Source organism: Sciurus vulgaris (genome assembly GCF_902686455.1).
Source record: "Sciurus vulgaris genome assembly, chromosome: 14".
NCBI classification, from domain to species: Eukaryota; Metazoa; Chordata; class Mammalia; order Rodentia; family Sciuridae; genus Sciurus; species Sciurus vulgaris.
In genome coordinates this window covers 53,672,786-53,695,609 of record NC_136475.1, presented here as the reverse complement: position 1 = coordinate 53,695,609, position 22,824 = coordinate 53,672,786, and the positions used below count along the sequence as shown (strand labels likewise).

The window sequence follows — 22,824 nt, the reverse complement described above, 5'->3', positions numbered from 1 at the left end:
CATTTGGTTATAATTTTGGAGCTTTAGGGGAAGAAAGGTGGTGTTTATATAGTTTCCAGCACATATGCTGCACCACATCTTGTCACCTAAGGAGTAAGTTAGCTGAAAATATGCATTTTCCATCTGTAAGGGGTCAGTTGTGCATATGCTGGGAGGTAGTTGATGTTTGGTTTTCCACTCACACCTGCAGATCCCAATGAAACTCCTGAACAGACTCACAAATGCCTTTATAAAATAAACGGGAAAGAAAATAAACTAGAAAACCTTCCAGAGCCCAATAGTCTCCAAATACATGCCTTTTTTTTTTTTTTTTTTTTTTTTTTTTTTAGTGACAAACATGCCAAATATTAAATAAGGAATTGAAACATGTTTAAGAGTTGAAGACAAAATGCTCTCATTTGTCACAGCTCATCTCTGCCGCTCACCTCGGGCCTCCTCTTAGGATCCTGAGATTCCTAGACTCAGAAACCTGGAACCTAAACACAGCTGGAGCTTGCTCGCAACTCTGGTTTTATATTTCTGAATTTCTTTAACTCTGATGGCTCTAAGAGGACCACTGACTGGCCACATCTGCTGGAGGAGGGAATACATGCCCCGTGCAGGTCCCTTCAGCCAACACACCTGTAGTAGAGTTTTCAAGCATGGCCTTCGGAGGCAAAGCACACAGCCTATTGGAGACACATCTATCTCCTCCATGACTTTAGATAGAGAAGTCGTGCTGATACAGAGTGAAAAAAAAAAAAAAAAAAAAAAAAAAGATCATGCAACTGTCAGCCTATCAGCTCTCAACAAATTAGAAGATGCCACTCACACAACACTACTTGGTTGAATGACTGATTACTTGAACTGATGGCTCTTGGGCTTATCAAAATACATCTGTGAGTTCTGTAAAAAAAAAAAAAAGATGAATTGTGTCTGTCTGTCCTTTCATGGTAATAGAACTAATCATTAGGGTCTTAAAATCTGTTTTTGATGAATTATCAGTTCCTGGGGGAACACGGTTAACTGAACCATTAGTTTGAGAACAAAGTTTTCCCACACTGCCATGATCCACTAATGCACTGACTGCTGCCACATGTCCGTCAGCCAGGGGACTTGCACAGTAGAAAATCAGAACAATTTTCGTTAATATTTATGTCTTTTTGCTTTTTGTTTGTTTGTTTGTGTTTTAGATATATAAACCATTTATTAACAGCAAAGGCCTACAGATCTGTTTAGTCTTGGATACAATCATGGTATAGCCATGGCTGCCTGTGGTCATGATGAAGGCCTCAGACATAAAGACCCCAGAAGGGGTATGGCCCACTATGAACCCTCACCTTCAGTTGTTCCGGTCCTCACTGAGCTTATTGTCTAGACCATTGTCCAGAACCTGACTATATTCCCATCCTTTATATGCTTCTGCCTATCCAGGAACCAGTCTGAGATCTGTATAGGTGTGAATTCTGCATAATAGTGAAAACATGTTCCATCTCATCCTCTGCGAGTTCTCCAGCCCTGTCAGTAGGCCGACGTCTGCTTTCCTAATACCACATGAGCATATCTCCACCCTCACCCTTAATGACCATGATGGCAAAGCCCATTTTCCATGGCACATCTGTGTTGTGGTAAATTTGCTGGAATTTCTATTTTTTTTTTTTTTGATTGAGAACATTTACAAATAATTCAGTACATAGGCTTTAAGTGCATATTTGAGGATTTTTGACAAATGTGTATGTTCACATATCCATAATGCTGTTCCCAATATAAAACATTTCCATTGTCACCCAAAGTTCCTTCACGCCCCTTCCAGTCCACTCACCACCATCCCGAGGCCGTCTCTGGTCTAACTTCTATCACTATAAGTAGGCTTGCCTGTTCTAGAATTCCTCACACAAATGGAATCACACATATGTACTCTTTTGTACCTGACTTCTTTTACTTGATATAATGTTTTTAAGGCTCATCTGTGTTGTATCTGTAGTAACTTCACTTACTATATGCATATAGACAGTTTGTTTCCTACCTTCCTGGTAATGTACATTTGAGTTTTTTTCCAGTTTGAAATCATGATAAATAAGGCTGCTCTGAAAATTCTTATGCAAATCTTTGTGTAAATATATATGCTCTGTTTCTCGCAGGTAAATGCCTACTAGAGTTATGGAGTCACAGAATAGACCTAGGGTTTAACTTTACAAGACATTGCTGAACTATCTTTTTAATATGAACACTTCCACCTTCTCCAATTTCTTTCACAAATGCCCATCCTAAGGGAGACAATGCATAAGTTAAGATTTTATTTTTTCTTTTATTTCTTTTTGCTCTGGGCAGGTGACTTTGGTTGTCATTGGCAGGAGCAATTTTAAGAACTCAGTCCCAAAAACTGAAGGGGCGTAAGGGATCCTGCCTAAAGAAAGGAAGGGTATCCTCGAAAGAAGTGTTAACTTTCCAGACAGGCCTGCAGAGGCTCTGCCTATAAAGAAATGTCAACTCCTTCTTGCAAGAGCTTCAATTCCTGGGATACCATCTGAGCTTAGGCAGCTGGAAACTTCTTTTTTTTTTCATAATACCATTTGATTTTAGCAGTGAAATCACTGCTAAAAGAGAAGTCATTATGCAAATTGATATTATAATTAAGTGCTTGTTACTAATGTAATCTTGGACAAGTCTTTCCCTTTGTTTCTGCTTTGGAGACTTAGGATTTTCGAAATCCCCTTGGGTATCATTCAATAGCTGGCACTGGCCTTAGGAGGAGGACAGTTGTTCACTTGAGATGACTCCAATTTTGGTGTGATCAGCAGCCATGTTCTTTACAGGATTAAGATTCATCCCTTTGATAATATGAAAAACAAGGAAGCAAAAGGTACTGCATGAAAATAATGCTTTACCACAGAACACATTCTGCTTTAGTCAAAGCTTTTTTTTTTTTTTTCCTAAGGAAAAAGTGTGTGGGCTTATCTCTTGAAAATGCCAGCATAGCTGTGAACACTGGGGAAATTAAAAGACTGAATAGAATAGATTTCTTAGGAAAAATCAGTATGAGTATTCAGAGAGTTGCATGGCTTATTTATTAAGTTGTGTGCTAGGGGAGGATTATCTACCTTGGACTTATCTATTACTTTGTGGCAGTAGTTTTTAAACGTGGAGTGTTTTTGCATTGCACAAAGCCAAGTTCAGATGGAATCTAAAACTTAGTAACTTTGGAAGCTTTGGCTATAAGAGAAATCAGAGAGATTGGATATATGAATATTGTCCCCTCCCATGCCCACAAAAGGGTTCGAAGAACATCACATGACCTTTTGACATAGCGTCAGTATCCTAAGAAATAGACGTCTGTGATGGTATAGAGAATAATGAATGCTGCCCATGAGGCTATGATCAGTCTACCCCTCCCCTATTTACCACTACAGCCAAAAACTAAGAGATATCTTTTCATGAGAAGAATCAGAGGTAATCTAGAATCATGTGTTACAAAATGGGAACAGTGGACACAAATCAGTGCAGCTTCTAACCCAATTTAAGGGCAATAAGAGTCTCATCTATTAAATGAGGTAGATATGACTTAGTGCCTCGAAGTTATGAGCTACCAGTTCATGATAGTATTCTGCACTAATAACGCTTTTTGTTTTTCATTTGAAAAGTGCTCTATGACTACCAGTTAGTCTACAGAATATTCCCCAGAACCTGAGTCAATGTGATTGCTCTTGTTCTATTTGAGGAGGGGAAGGGACAGCTGCAGAAAGGACATAAAGAGAATAAAGATACCTATTGGCCATCCAGAATAACTGCCCCCAGTTCACATCAAATTTAGCATTTTTAACAATAAAAAAGAATGTGTTTCTAAAAAGACTTTGTGTAATGTCCTATGATAGCTCTACAAGATGATATAATCAAATAAGTATCATTTTAGATCAAAAAAAACCCCAGAGAATGTGGGACATTAAATAATATGGATTTTGTGCTTCCTGGCACCCCACCCCCAGTTATTCCTACAACTGCTACATAGTTAATCTTGTTATTACCTCTTGGTAATAATGCAGGTGGACTAGATATTTAACTAGAAATTCTTCCTGAATACATGGGTCTCTTGCTATTAGAAATAATTTCCAACTAAAGAAAACTGAACTTTCTATCAAAGAGAATGAATGGCCTATTGTTTCGAAGCAGTATTCTTTTCCCCCACAGATAACACAAACATATTTGTTTTCTTTCAAGAATCAGAGTTCCAGATCCAAGATGGCGGACTAGAGGGTGACTGCATCTCCAGTCGCTCCAGAACCCATGATTCAAGAAGGGGAGGCATTGAGAGACTCGGACTAAAATAGAACCACGGAGTGAGTCTCCCCCACCCAGTGAAGCTCAGCTGGGGGGCAGGCCCGGATTCAAGCGGCTTATTAGAGTAGGACAGGGCAGATACAGTCTCCCCCAGGCAGCTCTGAGCACTCTGGCGGTGGGCTCCTCCCACAGGGCCAGACTCTCCAGCCTCGTGGAGCAGGTCCCCCAGTGAGAGCCTTTCTGCACAGAAGCAGCGCGCGGCCAGCTCCGGCCCGCCCGCTGCCAGCTCCGGCCCGCCCTGCAGGTTGCTTCAGAGACCAGCACAGGGCAGCCAGGGACTTCCCCAAGCAGCCCAGCCCCCCTCCGGCGGGAAGCACCTTTCTAGGCTAGCTTCTCGGGGCAGACCGCCCAGTGAGAGCCTTTCGACGCAGAACCAGCCACAAGTCCCCAAGTCAGCGGAGACCTCCGACCTGCAAGCAGCCTCTGGGACCAGGGCTGGGCAGCTAGAGACCTCTCCAGGTCTCTCTCCCTGGAACCCGTAGCAGGCTAAGGGCAGCGTTCTTTAGAAGCACTACATTATCAAGTTAATCCAAGACTTCAGGCTACTGAAGGCTGGTAGATGATACACTGGAAATCTACAGGGACACTATAAGCAAATAGAGGAAATCTACAATATCACAGAGTCCCATTGACATCTGACCAATATGAGAAAACAAGGGAAGAAAATGTCCCAAACAAACCTAGATACTATATCAATAAAACCCAATGACAGCACAGCAGAAGAAATGTCAGAAAGGGAGTTCAGAATGTACATAATTAAAACAATCAGGGAAGCAAACGAGGAGATGAAAGAGCAAATGCAGGCATTAAATGATCGCACCAATCAACAGTTAAAAGAGCAAATACAGCAAGCAAAAGATCATTTCAATAAAGACTTAGAGATACTGAAAAAAAAAAAAAACCAGAAATCCTTGAAATGAAGGAAACAATAAACCATGTTAAAAACTCCATAGAAAGCATAACCAATAGGATAGATCACCTGGAAGACAGAACCTCAGATATTGAAGATAAAATATTTAATCTTGAAAACAAAGTTGACCAAACAGAGAAAATAGTAAGAAATCATGAACAGAATCTACAAGAATTATGGGATATCATGAAAAGGCCAAATATAAGAATTATTGGGATTGAGGAAGGCTTAGAGAAACAAACCAAAGGAATGAACAATCTATTCAATGAAATAATATCCGAAAATTTCCCAAATCTGAAGAATGAAATGGAAATCCATGTACAAGAGGCTTATAGGACTCCAAATACACAAAATTACAACAGACCTACACCAAGGCACATTATTATGAAAAAACCTAACATACAAAATAAAGACAGAATTTTAAAGGCCGCGAGAGAAAAGAATCAGATTACATTCAGGGGGGAAACCAATAAGGATATCAGCAGATTTTTCAAACCAGACCATAAAAGCTAGAAGGGCCTGGAACAACATTTACCAAGTCCTGAAAGAAAATGGATGCCAACCAAGAATTTTATACCCAGCAAAACTTACTTTCAGATTTGACGATGAGATAAGATCCTTCCATGATAAACAAAAGCTAAAGGAATTTACAAAAAGAAAGCCGGCATTACAAAACATTCTCAGCAAAATATTCCATGAGGAAGAGAAGAAAAACAACGATGTAAACCAGCAACAGGAGGAACTAGCCTAAAGGAATAGCCAAATAAAGGAGAAACCAAATCATGTCAAAAAACAAAAATGAGTCCAATGACTAGAATACAAATCATATCACAATAATAACCATGATTGTTAATGGCCTGAACTCATCAATCAAAAGACATAGACTGGCAGATTGGATTAAAAAGAAAAATCCAACAATATGCTGCCTGAAAGGGACTCATCTCATAGAAAGAGATACCCATAGTGTCGCTGGCTCTTTGTGGTTCCAAAATCCGTGGATATTTGTCACCACCTGCAGCAACAACTTGCACGGGTCTTATGGGTGGTGGAGTGGAAACTGAGGCACTTCTATCTTTCTCTTTAGTGCACTGCTTTCTTGCTTGTTCATAGAGGATAGAGGAAATGGGGTTTACTTGCTTTGAGAGGAGAGAGAGAGAGACTTTCTTTCTTGTTTGTTCATTTATAGAGGATAGAGGAAATGAGGTTTACTTGCTTTGAGAGGAGAGAGAGAGAGACCCCGCTTATCAGAGAGAAACAAACTTTGCTTAAGAGAGAAACTTTGAAAGACAGGCTTTTCTTAGAGGTTAGAAGGAGAGAGGCCTGCCACGCCTTAAAGTCCTGCATCCTGTGAACTAAGGGTGTGTCTACCAAAGGTGCCCTAGTGATGCGTCTCAGTTCTCCGTTCCGCAATCTGCCTTCCGCAGCTGCCCCTACTCGCTGCTGTGTTTTCCCTCTGGCTGCTTCTAATGGCTGGTGTGGCGTGTCTTCTTCTCTGGCTACTGCTGCGCCGCGTGTCTCTTCCTCTGGCTGCTTCTAAGGACTGCTATCCGTGTTTTCCCCTCTGGCTGCTGCCCCGCGTGTGTCTTCTTCTACTAGCTTTTCTGGTAATGGCTGCTGCCTCTCTGTCTCACTCCGCCTACGCTTATATCACCTCCAGGAGGCAGAGAGCAGGGCCACGCCTCTTACGCAAAGATTAGGCGAGACGCTCTAGCAGGCAATTAGTGCTCGAGAACACATGCGCATACATTGTGTGCGTGGACGAGAAAATCACCTGAGTGTGCTTATGTCAATTAACCTCCTCGCTGCCGATGTGATCAGGCGCCATCCTGGCACCACCAACATGGCACAGCCCCCAACACTGTAGACTAAAGGTGAAATGATGGGAAAAAACATACCATGCACATGGACACAGCAAAAAAACTGGAGTATCCATCCTCATTTCAGATAATGTGGACTTCAAGCCAAAACTAGTCAGAAGGGATAAAGAAGGACATTACATACTGCTTAAGGGAAGCAAAAATCAGCAAGACATAACAATCATAAATATCTATGCCCCGAACATTGGCTCATGTACGTCAAACAAATCCTTCTCAATTCCAGAAATCAAATAGACCATAACACAATAATACAAGGCGATTTTAACACACCTCTCTCACCGCTGGATAGATCATCCAAACAAAAATTGAATAAAGAAACCATAGGTCTCAATAACACAATCAACAATTTAGACTTAAACGACTTATATAGAATATACCATCCAACAAAGAACGAATACACTTTCTTCTCAGCAGCACATGGATCCTTCTCTAAAATAGACCATGTTTTATGCCACAAAGCTAATGTTAGCAAATACAAGAAGATAGAGATACTACCTTGTACTCTATCAGATCATAATGGACAGAAATTAGAAATAAATGACAGAAAAAAAAAAAAAAACTTCTCCAATACTTGGAGATTAAATAATACACTATTATATGATGAATGAATAACAGAAGACATCAGGAGGGAAATTAAAAAATTCTTACAAGTAAATGAGAACAAAGACACATCATATCAAAACTTCTGGGACACTATGAAAGCAGTACTTAAAGGAAGATTTATTTCATGAGGCGCATTCAACAAAAGAAGTAGAAATCAACAAATAAATGACTTGACATTACAGCTCAAAGCCCTAGAAAAAGGAGAGCAGACCAACACCAAAAGTAGTAGAAGACAGGAAATAGTTAACATCAGAGCCCAAATCAACGAAATTGAAACAAAAGAAACAATCGGAAAAATTAACAAAATAAATAGTTGGTTCTTTGAGAAAATAAACAAAATTGATAAACCCTTAGCCACACTAACAAAGAGAAAGAGGGAGAAAACTCAAATTACTAAAATTCGGAATGAACAAGGAAATATCACAACAGACACGAGTGAAATACAAAACATAATTAGAAGCTATTTTGAAAACCTATAGTCCAACAAAACAGAAAACCGTGAAGACATCAACAAGTTTCTAGAGACATATGAATTGCCTAAACTGAACGAGGAGGACATACACAACTTAAATAAATCAATTTCAAGCAATGAAATAGAAGAGGTCATCAAAAGCCTACCAACAAAGAAAAGTCCGGGACCAGATGGGTTCTCAGCCGAGTTCTACAAAACCTTTAAAGAAGAGCTCATTCCAGTACTTCTCAAAGTATTCCATAAAATAGAAGAGGAGGGAACCCTCCCAAACTCATTCTATGAAGCCAATATCACACTGATACCTAAACCAGACAGAGACACATCAAGGAAAGAAAATTTCAGACCAATATCCTTAATGAACATCGACGCAAAAATTCTCAACAAAATTTTAGCAAATCACATACAAAAACATATTAAAAAGATAGTGCACCATGATCAAGTGGGTTTTATCCCAGGGATGCAAGGTTGGTTCAACATCCAGAAATCAATAAATGTCATTCACCATATCAACAGACTAAAAGTTAAAAATCACATGATTATTTCAATAGATGCAGAAAAAGCATTCGATAAAATACAGCATCCCTTCATGCTCAAAACACTAGAAAAAATTGGGGTAGTGGGATCATTCCTTAACATTGTGAAGGCCATCTACATTAAGCCCATGGCCAATATCATTCTAAATGGTGAAAAACTGAAAGCATTCCCCCTAAAAACTGGAACAAGGCAGGGATGCCCTCTTTCACCACTTCTATTCAACATCATTCTTGAGACTCTAGCCAGAGCAATTAGACAGACCAAAGAAATTAAAGGGATATGAATTGGAAAAGAGGAACTCAAACTATCCCTGTTTGCTGATGACATGATTATATATTTAGAGGAACCTGGAAATTCCACCAGAAAACTATTAGAACTCATAAGTGAATTCAGTAAAGTAGCAGGTTACAAGATCAATGCTCATAAATCCAATGCATTTTTATACATAAGTGATGAATCTTCAGAAAGAGAAATTAGGAAAACTACCCCATTCACAATAGCATCAAAAAAAATAAAATACTTGGGAATCAATCTCACAAAAGAGGTAAAAGACCTCTACAATGAGAACTACAGAACACTAAAGAAAGAAATTAAAGAAAACCTTAGAAGATGGAAAGATCTCCCATGTTCTTGGATAGGCAGAATTAATATTGTCAAAATGGCCATACTACCAAAAGTGCTATATAGATTCAATGCAATTCCAATTAAAATCCCAATGACGTACCTTACAGAAATAGAGCAAGCAATTGTGAAATTCATCTGGAAGAATAAGAAACCCAGAATAGCTAATGCAATCCTCAGTAGAAAGAGCGAAGCAGGGGGTATCGCAATACCAGATCTTCAACTCTATTACAAAGCAATAGTAACAAATACGGCATGGTATTGATACCAAAATAGACAGGTAGAACAATGGTACAGAATAGAGGACACGGACACAAACCCAAATAAATACAATTTTCTCATACTAGACAAAGGTGCCAAAAATATGCAATGGAGAAAAGATAGCCTCTTCAACAAATGGTGCTGGGAAAACTGGAAAACCATATGCAACAGAATGAAATTAAACCCCTATCTCTCACCCTGCACAAAACTCAACTCACAATGGATCAAGGACCTCGGAATCAGACCAGAGACCCTGCAGATTATAGAAGAAAAAGTAGGTCCAAACCTTCAACTTGTTGGCTTAGGAGCACACTTCCTTAACAGGACTCCCATAGCACAAGAAATAAAAGCAAGAATCAACAACTGGGATAGATTCAAACTAAAAAGCTTTCTCTCAGCAAAGAAAACTATCAGTAATGTGAAGAGAGAGCCTACAGAGTGGGAGAATATCTTTGCCACTCATACTTCAGATAGAGCACTAATTTCCAGAATATATAAAGAACTCAAAAAACTCTACACCAAGAACAAAAATAATCCAATCAACAAATGGGCTAAGGAAATGAACAGACACTTCACAGAAGAAGATGTACAAGCAATCAACAGATATATGAAAAAATGTTCAACATCTCTAGTAATAAGAGAAATGCAAATCAAAACTACCCTAAGATTTCATCTCACCCCAATTAGAATAGCGATTATCAAGAACATAAGCAATAATAGGTGTTGGCGAGGATGTGGGGAAAAAGGTACACTCATACATTGCTGGTGGGGCTGCAAATTAGTGCAGCCACTCTGGAAAGCAGTATGGAGATTCCTCAGAAAGCTTGGAATGGAACCACCATTTGACCCAGCTACCCCACTCCTTGGCCTATACCCAAAGGACTTAAAATCAGCATACTACAGAGATACAGCCACATCAATGTTCATAGCTGCTCAATTCACAATAGCCAGATTGTGGAACCAACCTAGACGCCCTTCAGTTGATGAATGAATAAAGAAACTGTGGCATATACATACAATGGAATATTACTGCGCCATGAAGAATGATAAAATTATGGCATTTGCAGGCAAATGGATGAAATTGGAGAATATCATGCTAAGTGAGATAAGCCAATCTCAAAAAACTAAAGGACGAATGATCTCGCTGATAAGCAGATGAGGACATATAATGGGGGGTAGGAGGGCGTTAGGGCTAGGGTTAGGTTTAGGGTTAGAGATAAGGAGGGTGGTAAGAATGGAGGAAGGAAGGACTGTATAGAGGGAACAGAGGGGTGGGAGGGGTGGGGGGAAGGGAAAAAATAACAATGAATCAAACAACATTGCCCTATGTGAATTTATGATTTTTAATAAAAAAATGGAAAAAAAAAAAAAGAAGAATCAGAGTTCCAATCTAGTACATTCTTACAAGCTTTGCCATGGTGAAGAGACACAAGGAAACTCAAGTATAACACAACTGATCTCCAGAACCTAATCCGTCCTGGGCACACCGGTGTGTTTGGCCACACCGGTGTGTTTGGCCACACTATTTTAATAGTTAGCAAGAGTCTAAAATCTCTCTGGAAACTCTTTCATGAGCTAATGAATCTTATTAGATGAATCTTCTTTTATTATTTCTTAAGAGTTCAAACCATACTTCTAAATGATGAAGAACAGCAGGTATATTTATTTGTATGACCATCGTAACAAATTACCACAAACTGAATGGTTTAAAAATACAGAAATGTGTCCACACACATTTGTGGAGGCAAGATTGGAAGTCAAGGTCTCAGCAGGGTCATATTCCCTCCAAAGTCTCATGAGGATAATTCTTTTTGCCTCTTGTAACTGCTGGTGGTTACCAGCAACCCTTGGTATCCCAGCCTTACTCTAATCCTCCCTCCATCTTTACATGGCTTCTTCCTTATGTGTCTGTATCTCTCTGTGACTTTCCTCTTCTTATAAGCAGATGGAAACCCCAATCACCAGGTAATATTAGGATGAACCATGTGTGACAAATGTCCTCCTGAAATTTGTATTTTGAAATCCTAATCCGTAATGTAATGGGTTTTACTAGAAAGCAAGGGCTTTGGAAGGATTATAAGGGTAGAGTCCTCATGAATGGAACTAGTGCCCTTGTGAAAGGGACCCCAAGGAGCTCTCTTACCTTCCGTCAGTCATGTGAAGATACAATGAGAAGCTGACAGTCTGCAACCCAGAAGACAGCCTTCACCAGAGCTCCAACACGTTGGCAACCTCCTTTGGAACTTCCAACTTCCAGAGCTGTAAGAAACACATTTCTGTCGTTAGAAAGTCACCCAGTATATGGCACTTTGTTATAGCAGCCCAAACACACTAGTAAGACAAATAGGTAAATTGGATTTCGGCTTAAACATATCTCTTGAGAGGACACAACCCAAGTCACTCCATCTTCATGATTCCAATAATGCTTAAATCTGAATACACATTATAATCACTTGAGGAAATATTAAAAATAAAAACAAAAAACAATGCCTCTTCCATTCCACCACTGTAAGTTAAGTTTTAGTGTCTGGGGGAAACCTGAGCATCAAGATGTGTTAGAGCCCCCCAGGTAATTCTCATAGGCAGCCAGTGCAGAACCTTCACAACCTTGAGGGATAATACGTGTAGCTAAGGTAAGAAGAACTATTAAAAACAGATTTAACTATGGCCTCTTCTCCAAAATGTGAGCCCTCCAAAACAGTCTGATTTTAAGATGTGACTCAAACTCTTGTGAGTTTCCTAAGTGACTTTTGAACTGACAGCAAAAATGTACATTTTTTAAAACACTGAGAAAGCGCCTAACAATTTGTTTCACCTAAGGAAAACAGTATCTGGTGATTTAATCTCTGAAGTCCTCATTTTTTTGAAATGTGAAATCAATCTAGACACATATTTAACTGTTTGAAGTGACCTGAAACTGGTCTTTCAGCAACAGATTTCCTTGTTGTTCATTCCAGAGACCCAAATAGATATTTCCAACCCAAGGAAGCTGTGACCTTTCTAAGATGAATGCCAACCAAGAATGCAAACTTTTTCACAATTAATGATTTGGGGGAAAGAATTTCCGGTTTCAGGTAAGTGAGATTTTTTTCTCCTGTGCTTGCTCACTGCTTCATGTTTGCACTACAGTTAGGAAGATATTTCTTGTTATTTGCTTCCGCATGCTCATTACTACTTTTTTAAAATTTACATTTTTGAGAAATAGCATTTTCTGAAGAATATGCATGCTGAGATGACAGCATTGAGCCCACAGAGATACCATTGTACACTGAACGAGCCAAGAGGAACAAGTAGAAATGAAAGGGCGCATTCATTTAAGCAAATCAAAGAGACTCTGCGGGCACCCTTCTTGCTTCCTTTCTCTGGGCTCTGAACATCCATACGCCCACAGAACATTCATCAAGGCACTTTTCTTTCCTGCCAGAACTGTAAAGGGAAAGATTCACTTCTCCTTCCCAAGGTGTCAACCTTTGTTGTTATTGATGCCTCCAAGCCTGCAATTACTTGATGAAGCTAATGGATAAAAGCACTTAAAGGGCTAGGCTTCCCGTTCCATTGTCATAATCCATGTAAAACAAACCAGACCCAACACAGCCTGACAAGCTCTCAGTCTGTTATTATTAGGGATTTATTTAAATTATAGGTTGGTCTAAATTTATAATTTAGCCGTTGCACTTAGCACACTTTCCTTTTCTTTTAAAACTAACCCCAAGAGAGACATTTACAAAATTCCCTTCTCCACGCTGTCAGATGAGAAAAATGTCAAGTGGCATGGGTGGCCAGAGGGAGGGGTTGAAAGTGTACTTAGAATAGTAAACTTAAATACAAATGAAATTTCACAGCTAACTACCCTTTACCTCTTTGCCAATGGAAACAGCGTATGTGTTCATCCTTGTTTTAATGCCCCTATTAATCCTGCTATAGCACTGGAAAAGAATGGTACAAAGTAAGTTCCATATAATTCCCCCTCCCCTTTCTTACCCCTGCCTGATTAGATAAGCCCTCAACAAGGCTCAGAACCAAGAGCATTAAATGTTAATGCTCTTAGGAGGAAGGGTGTTGCTTCAGATGACCTTCTCTGGAAAAGAATGGTATTGTCCTGAGAGATCAGCAACATGTACATGCATCAGACACTGCATAGTTATGTTTCAGGTGTACCACCATAAGCGATGCCTAATGTCACCCTTACCCAAATATTTTATCCACAACAGACACGAAGGAATCGTGCAAGAAAACTAAATTTAATGTGTGCAACACATAGTGAATTTTATTTATTTATTTAAACATTAGTTACTGAGCCTGGACTCAAGAGCAAACACTGCGCTTAGTGCTGGGAGCTGTAGGCAACCTCAGGATGAGCTGAGGAGATGGGCATGCATCCAGTGAGTACCACAGACTCCAATGAGTTCTGCATTTTGGGCACCTTGCTCAAAATGACCAGGAAATTGAGACACTATATTTCCACCAATCGGAAGGTGAGAGAGGGGTTGTGAACATCTTGAAATAGGAGACAACTGTAGTATGAACTTTTAAGAATGAATTACTTACAAAGTTTAATCATCCGGAAAGGAAGAGCATGTGCAAGAGCAGAGAGTCATGGGAGGTACATCGAGAAGTTCAAAGTTCAGCAGCTATGCAGTGTTTGAAGAGAAGTGAGAAACAAGACACCGGGCAGTGATGGTGGAATCGTGAAGGAGTTTATGTTGAGCTAAGGAGCTCCAACTTCATCCTTTGAGCCAAAGGTTGTCATTAAATGACTCCTAGGCGTTTTAAGTGACCCACGGTGTTGTTTGTTTTAAAAATTAAACTACTATTTAAATCTCAGGAGTCTCCCCCCATCTCGGGACTTTCCAGCAGCATTGGGTCTATACTCCTGCCTGGACTTCATCAGCAAGGTCTGAGCAGCAGCTGCCTTCCTCACACAGGTTGTGCACTCTCTAGCTTGCCACAGTCTCCACCATTCCCTACAGTCTTCCACTAGACCCATCTGGCTTGACCTTGTTTTCCGTGTAGTAGAGAGAAATGTTTCTCTGTAACCATGTCTCTATCACAGATGAGAATGCAAGGGATGGTCAAGGGACCTGGGATTACTCACAGCCTACTTTGCTTATATGTTAATACCTGCCAGACTTACAAAGATTGGAAGCATGAATACATAGACACTGTTCTAGACAAAGAGAACCGAGGCTAAAACAAGATGACAACATTTTAATGGGTTTGAGGGCTTTGGAGTATAAAGTGCTGTTAGATGAGAGGATTCAAGATATATGAATCCTGTGTTGGAGTCTCTTCCCTGTGATGTTCTGTAGAGAGACAAACTGTGGGACAGAAGAAGATGGAAAGTGTGGTCTGTTTTTGGATGATGTGTTGGGTTTGTGCCCCTCATCCCATTCATTGCAGGGCTCTTTATTAAACTGATTGAAGTACACAGTTTAGGCTTAACACAGGCTGGACCTCTCCGGGCCTCTGTCAGCTGAGCAGGTGCTAAGGATAATGACAGTCCTGCAGAGTAGCTCAGAAGAAGAGGGAGCACAAGGGGCAGAGCCTGGACTGGGAAGGCAGGCTCTGACTCAGCTCATCACCTGAGACATGACACAGGACAGAGGAGACATGGTCCTGCATATTTATAAGGTGCATCAATTCATGTCTGGGAGCTTGCACGCTCCTCTGCCAGAGACCTTCAGAAAGAAAACCCTAGTTACAGTGTGAAAAAGATGGCTTCGAAAGAGGACAGCTGGTGACACGAACATCAGTGAGTAGGTAAGTGCAGTTGTCTATTCAAAAAACTGCCCTGCAAAACATCAAGCTGGGGTGGAAATAATGTGTGTTTAGCCAGCGGTACAAACAGAACAGTGGGGTAGCTGAACCTGCTACAATCTCCCCAGGACATCTTCCATACAGGATACGAACATAGGTGTCCTTGGCTTGACACATGTGCCACCAGAGTACAAAACAGAAGAAAACAGCAGTACATGACAGACATGGTTCCCCAAGGGGTATCACTCCTCACCAAAACTAGACAAGGCAGGGGTCTCAGGGAGGTAGACTGTCCCCCACCCACGCTCACTGAACAGGTCAGACTGCACACTGCCCGAGGAGGGGAGGTTCAAACCATACAAGCAGATCAAGTCAGAATTGGCACGATCTCCCCAGACATGCAGCCAGAGGAACAGACAGACAAACATCCCCTGTGCAGTTGTAGAATGACTGCCACCTGGCTGTAGCTCCCCAGGTTCCCACTCCAGTAAGGAAAGTGCTCAGCCTTAAGTAGCAGAAAAGTGGACTTTAGTGGCTTAAAAACAGAGAGGTTCATTTGCCCCGAATAACTGGAAGTCCAGCGGGACAGTCCAGGCTGATGGGGTGGGGGGGTCTCCTCGATGCCACCAGGTAGGCAGGATCCCTCCTCTACCCTTAGTTCCTAGGCTTTTATTCTTGTCACTTCATGGTTGTCAACAAGAGGTGGCAGGCTGTCCACCCCATCCCCAGCCTCAAGTTCACATTCAAGGCAGGATGTTGTCTGCAGAGAGGAAAGAAAATAAAGCAGCTTCTCAGAGACATGCTGAGACAAAAGGAAGAACACACAGGACAGGTGCTCAGCCTCCCAAGCTCCCAAATATGCATTCCTGGCCACCCAGTGTCCTCATAATAAATGTGTCTCATTTTCTTCTGTCTTGTTTATACTAGCTCAAGTTCATTTCTATTATTTGCAATTCTTTAAAAAGTGTGATCTAATGCATTCATGAGGTCAGATTCACCCTTTAAATCATACAGATACCTCGGTCTTGTAACCTTTCAACTTTACACTGGAGATCCAGTAGGAAGCATTTATATAATCATGGTTGATGGCTTGCACAATGATAATCAGAATGGCAGCTACTATTTATTGAGTAAATGCCACTTGCACTATTTGCAAATGTTTATATCTGTTTTTGTCATTGTCACCCAGCCCTGACAAGTAAATGGGACTTAATGCTATGAAAAGTCACTTTCCTAAGACCCAGAAGTTCAAAATGACCCAAAGCTACATGGATCTGATTCCAGAGCTCAGGCTACCTTGCCACAGAACCATCGGTATTAAACTCACTTTAATTATTGCTAAAAACTCAGATTCCTGAGTCCTTTTACAGACTGAATGAATTAAAATCTCTAGGGTTGGTGCTGGGGGTGAGAGTCGGGAATCTGCAGTTGAAATAAGTTTCTCCAACAATTCTTCTGTATACTAAAGCTTAGAAAGCATGGCCTCTTCTGGTAGAGGCTGTCCCATGGTTAGTGCCTGCTGGGATGTTTCACTGGAGCCAGCAGTAATGTAAGGACAAATAAAAATTTAAAATAAGCAGTTTAAATCTGCCTGCTAAAAATAAGAGATTTCTCCCGCCTCCTTTTACTTAGAACATTTACTTTAGAAAACTTATCATTGTAACTGCTTTCTCCTCTCTTTGAAATTCATCTAAATTCTTTTGAAAAGCATATAGGCTTTTCGTCCGCTTTATGACTTGAGAATGTCTTTTTCAAACAGCGAGGAGCCGGTGTCTTAAAATGCAAGCTTCAGGGATGCAGGACCCCTGTTGCCTGGTTTGTGGGAAAGAAGGATCCTAACCTCAGTGAGGGCTGGGCTCCAGGTTAAAAAACTATCTCCCGTTTTTTAAGATATGAAAGCTGTTTGTTCTGGTTACAGCCAGTAAGCTAACACAGGTGGAAATCCCAGTTACCAGGTAAAGTCAGGACGACTTCGCATGTCTAATGATGCTGTGGAGCCCTCTTACTCCACTGCTAGTTATCGTTTATCTTGAAAACCTCTCTGTAATGGGCTGTACTGCTTGGTTACAGAAAAGGGTGAGATTCTGTTTTGCAATCTCATCGCGGATGGCCTGTGATGTATATCACGTTCTGGTTTAATGCTTATTCAGTGAGAAGACTTTCTCTACCTCCTTTGTAGAGAGGAATTTGGGGTTGATTTTGTTTTTTCTTACATTTCCCCAACAGTAACAATATCCCTACTTTATAGGATGAAAGAAAAAAAATTTTTTTTTATATTTCTCCTAAATCAGGGTAATAAAAAGATCCCCAGCAAAATAGTATTATTCATGGCCACATCAGGCACAGTGCTAACAACATGAAGCACAAGAGACATGGATGGTGTTATGGTTTAGATGTGGTGTCCCCCAAAAGCTCACATGTGAGACAAGGCAAGAAGGTTTGGAGGAGAAATGATTGTGATATAGCCTTAACCTAATCAGTGAATTAATCCCTGATGGGATTAACTGAGTGGTAACTGAAGGCTGGTAGGGTATGGCTGGAGGAGGTGGGACATTGGGGGCATGACTTTGGATATGTATTTTGTATCTGGCAAGTGGGGATCTCTCTCTGCTTCCTGATCACCATGTGAGCTGCTGCCCTCTAGCACACACTCTTCTACCATGATGTCCTGCCTCACCTTGAGCCCCAAGAAATGGAGCCAGCTGTCTATGGACTGAGACCTCTGAAACCACAAGTCCTCTAGTAAACTTTTCCTCCCCTAAAATTGTTCTGGTCAAATCTTTTAGTCCCAGCAGTGAAAAAACTGACTAAAACATACAACAAGTCTCATCACGCACAAACTCTTACATCCTGGATAAATCCCCTCACAAGGACCGCCTCCATTTCTTCACCTGTGAACTGGGATTGGGATTCCATAAGGACAGACATAACCACACTACAGCTAAAGGACTTCCCATAGCTGGTTCCTGAGAACCTGATTATCCATGAAAAGGTCATGTTAAAATGATTCTGGAAACCACACTTGTAAAAGCTCATTTCAGGAAATAACATACAATAGAAATAAGATAATTGAGTCTAGAAAGGTTAAAACTGACAACTTCCACCCACAACATCCTTCCCCGCAAAGCCCCTAGCGGATTTTCCCGTGACATCTGAGCAGGCCTGGGCTCCCTGAGGCAGTTCTAGCAGCACATTAGGGAGATAAACTCTCCCCACCAGAACCAGGAACACAGAGGCTCACGGAAAACAAATCAGTTCCATCAGGGCTGAAAGCACTTACTTCCCCTATAGAAAGAGGATTTCTCCCTTTTCCCATTCTACAGCTTTCACCTGTAAGGCAGATATGGAAAAACTGAGCCAAAGGGATTGTGGGAAATGAAAGTCAAGAAGATTCCAGAATTGTTAATTGTCTGCTTCTTGATTTTGTATTTCAGTTATTCAAGTGCTGTGGGCAAAGTCTGAAGGAAAAGAAAAGTGAGATGAGGACATAGTTCTCAGAATCCACCAGATGACAGATGGAGAAATAAGTACTCTTGAACTTCACAAGAATGCTTACATGTTTACTAAGAAAACAATAGTGTATTCTTTATGAAGGAAACATTTTTGAGTGCCAGGCACTGTGCTAGGTGCTGGAACACGGAGGTGAACAAGACAGACACGCTTCTTCAGTCTCAGCGCCTCCAGTTTAGTTACAGTCAAACACAATCATCACCACCTGTGATAAGAACTCTGCAGAAAAAACAAAAGCACTGAAATGAAAATAACTGGAAGCACCTCCTTGGATGAGGGTAGCTTGGAAAGGTCTCTCTGAGAGGTATCACCAGTGTTAGGTCATGCTGACGGATTGTACCCCGACATGACAGGGTGAAATGGCACTCCACCTCTGTGGAGAAGCCGTCTGAGCACAGAGATGCTGAAAGGTCCAGGGTTAACTTGTGGGTGTTTGACAGATGTGCATTAGAGGATCAACACCAGGGGAGCTGGATGAAGGCCATGTGTGATTTTACTGTGCCATCTTTAGAATTTATGGAAAACTCTAAGACTTTCCAAGTTTTTGAAAAAAAAAATTTTTTTAATATTTAAAACTTGATTTTTAAAAATTTAAAGAGCACTCACTAGCCTCACAAGAACTGTACATGGGTATGTCCCGTGTCCTGGGTTCTGAAAAACATATCACCAGCAAATAGTGGGTGCTTGGTAAATAAGGGTTTAGCGAATGCACACTTCCTGAATTTGAAGGGACAGAAAGGCCCTGGATTTCTGCAATGTGACATCGGTCATATTTCAGCTTATACAGAAGAAACATGGGCAAATGGAAATGACTGTTCACACATATCATGATAAGTTGGGTTCTGATGAACCAATGGAAGCCTACTTGTTTTATAAATCCATGATAATGATTTAGAAGTGAACAGTCTTCTTCTAGTTACAGATTCTCGTTTCACTTACAAAAAAAGTGCATACTCTGCAAACAATGCTTGCCAAATTTTAACCGTCCAAAGTTACTCTATCTCTTCCTTTCCTCCAGCCTCTAAAATAAGCTGAATCAATACAGAACTATTGGCTCAAATCACTTAAAATATTTTGTTTCAATTATTTTCCACACTGTAAATTGAAAACTCTTAAACCTATAAGCGTATTATGAAGAAAGGAAGGAAACAGCACCGGCTTCATTTTTCATTTAAAATTACCTGCAGCCAAAAGCAATGCATAAGTCCTATGTTTCTTAATGTTTTCTATTAAATGCATAAAGGATATAATGATAATCAAAGCTTCCTTACTAAAAACTCTGAGTTTGCATTTTCACTCACTTGCGTGTGAGTTGGTTAAAGAAAACTTCCTCATGCTGTGTGTGTGTGTGTGTGTGTGTGTGTGTGTGTATTGTGTGGATCGAACCCAGGCAACAAAATGCAAGACAAGTGCCCCACCACCGAACTACACTGCTAGTCCAACTTCCTTTATACGTTTACACACAAGAATGAACCAGTAGCAAGAGTCTGAGGGGTTTTCCCAAATCCTTCATTTGTTTGTGATTTAATTCTAGGGTCTGGGTCTTTGTCGTTGAGTATAAGGCTCACCTTAGATTTCAATTTAGATGAATGTGCCTCTATCCCAAAAGAAGTGTCCTGCCTCGGCTTTATCTAATGTTTCCCACTAATTCTGAACAATTGGCCCCCCAGTTGACTCTAGGGAAAGCAGCACAATCAAACTGTCTGTCCTCCTCAAAGGACAACATCAGTAATGTAGTCACTTCAGGATCTGGAACATAATTGCAAACTTTCGTTTAAAGGCCAATAAAATTCTTTATCCCCTAGATAGAAAAATAAAGGGAGGACCTTCTTACACAGAACTCCTTCAAGTTGAGTCCAACACACCTGTTCTCAAAGGAAGAGGGAAAAATCCCAATATGGGAAGTGTCAAAATTAGCAGTCCTTCCTTAATCCTGAGAAGGCTTCTCTTAATACTGAACGGTTGGCCCACCTCTGCTCTGGGAAGGTAATGCAGACACTAACTCAACAAGCTTCACACTGTCAAACAGCAACAATGTGTAGCACTCAGCAGATGGGTACTCTCTGCTGCACTGATGTAGGCAAGGTACAGTGAAGAGGACCCCCTCCAAAGGACACAGTGACAAAATGTGTCTTTGATAGGCTTTTCTCTGTCTAACCCTACCCTCATCCCAACTACCTCTGACATCCGTGCCCCGAAATAGAACTACTAATCTAACCTACTACTAGTGGAGTAGGAAGGAAACACTATGGGGCAAAAGGACATTAATATAAGACAAGGCTGGAATAAAAAGACAATGCATAGACTATATCTGCCACAAATGGATAAAAACTGCATCTCCTTTTTATTGAGTAGAGCTGTGATACCAACTTTAAATTTTTTCATCATGCGTTATCTCTGGATCTATCATGTTTAGGGTTTAGAGACTTCTTTTTTTAATTTTAAACACAAAGAGTCCCTATTGGCTAAAATAGTCACCTATAACCAACACTCCACTGTTTCCTCTAGTTTCAGCCCAAAAATTTATGGTGTGTGTGTGTGTGTGTGTGTGTGTGTGTGTGTATCTGTGACCAGCAGAAAAGTTCAGCTATTCACTCTGCAGGTACCAAAAGGTTTGAGAAGGGAGCTCAGAGGGAGGTTGGGGAATAAGATTAAGTTCGTTGGTCTGCAACAACCTTAAGAAGTGAGTAGAGGCAGGGAGTTATATTGGCGAAATTATATTGTTGTATTGTATGCATGTACAAATACGTAACAAAAAATCCCATCAATATGTATGATTATAATGCACCAATAAAAAAGGGGGGATAAGTGAGTGGAGGAGGAGGCAGTGACCTTGAAAGGACAGACCACAATATGAGAACTTTCCCCCACTGACCACGTGGGTGTCTGGTGTCTGCTGAACTCTGATCACAGTGGGAATCCAGTTAAAAACAGTGATCTTCTCCAGTGCCTTCAGGGAGGAGCCCATTCCATTAGGTTCCCAGCAGCAAAAATGACAGGGAGAATAAACTATGGTAGTTGTTAGTTGACTTAAATAATACCTCTTCTTCTTTATTTTGCTAATAAAATCTTAATTTTGATTCAGGGAAAAATAGGACCCATCCCAGGGAATGAGTTTTGATGGTCTTTACCAATCATGACCACCCTGTTGACCCCTTTTGCAGACATTTTTCTGTTGAGGGTTAACATTGTGCTACAGTTCAGATCTTGAATGTCCCCCAAAGACCTATGTGCCCCAGGGAGGTGGTGGAACCTTTGAGACAGGGAGCCTAGTGGAAGGTTTTAGGTTATTGGAAATGTGCCGTTGAAGGAGCTAACAGGACAACACTCTCTTTATCTTTCTCCTTTACTTCTGGCCATGAGGGAAATGCACTTTCTCTGACAAACACTCCCACCATGATGTTCCGACTCACCATAAACCCAGAAACAATGGGCCCCACCAACCATCAACTGAAATCTCTGAAACCGCAAGCCAAAACAAACCTTTTCTCTTTATAAGTTGATTTACCTCAGGTAATTGTTGCAGTGACAGAAAGTTGACTAACACACCATGAGACCCAGTTCTGGTAATGACCTGTCAAGGGAAGTCAGACAGGGAGCTTCAAGGAAAGTTTTACTTTCCTAATAAATACAGGAGACATTTTTGGCTCTATCCTTTCTTCCCCATTTCTTCCTACCTTGAACACCTATGTGATGTCAACTGGGACATTTGGCTACTATGAGGGGAAAAAAAAAAAGTCAAGAGAATCTTAGAGATGCCTGCCAGGTCCAATATCATTGAGCCACTGACCTAATAATGTCAGCTTGTTACATGAGAAAAATAAACCTATAACCGGTTTTCCATGATTCATAGTACAAATCATTCCTGGATTAAAATATTTGTTTATCATCTATGTCTTTAAAAAAAGAGTACAGAATAGTGAAATTTCTCTTGAGGAACACCAATACTGAAATGTCTTGATAAC

At 40.7% G+C, this 22,824-nt stretch overlaps 1 long non-coding RNA gene across 2 annotated transcripts in view; it reads right to left on the bottom strand.

Annotated features, from left to right (window-relative positions):
- The window catches only part of LOC306643910, a 55,862-nt gene that overhangs the window by 7,470 nt on the left and 25,568 nt on the right, over nt 1-22,824 (bottom strand). The window contains exons 3-4 of one of the 2 annotated variants that reach the window (XR_013759113.1): nt 11,736-11,851; nt 811-885 (exon numbers count right to left, since the gene is read on the bottom strand). This is a non-coding gene — a long non-coding RNA (uncharacterized lncRNA). Of the gene's footprint in view, nt 1-810; nt 886-11,735; nt 11,852-22,824 lie in introns of those variants that run through there. The other variant, XR_013759112.1, reaches the window with a different exon arrangement.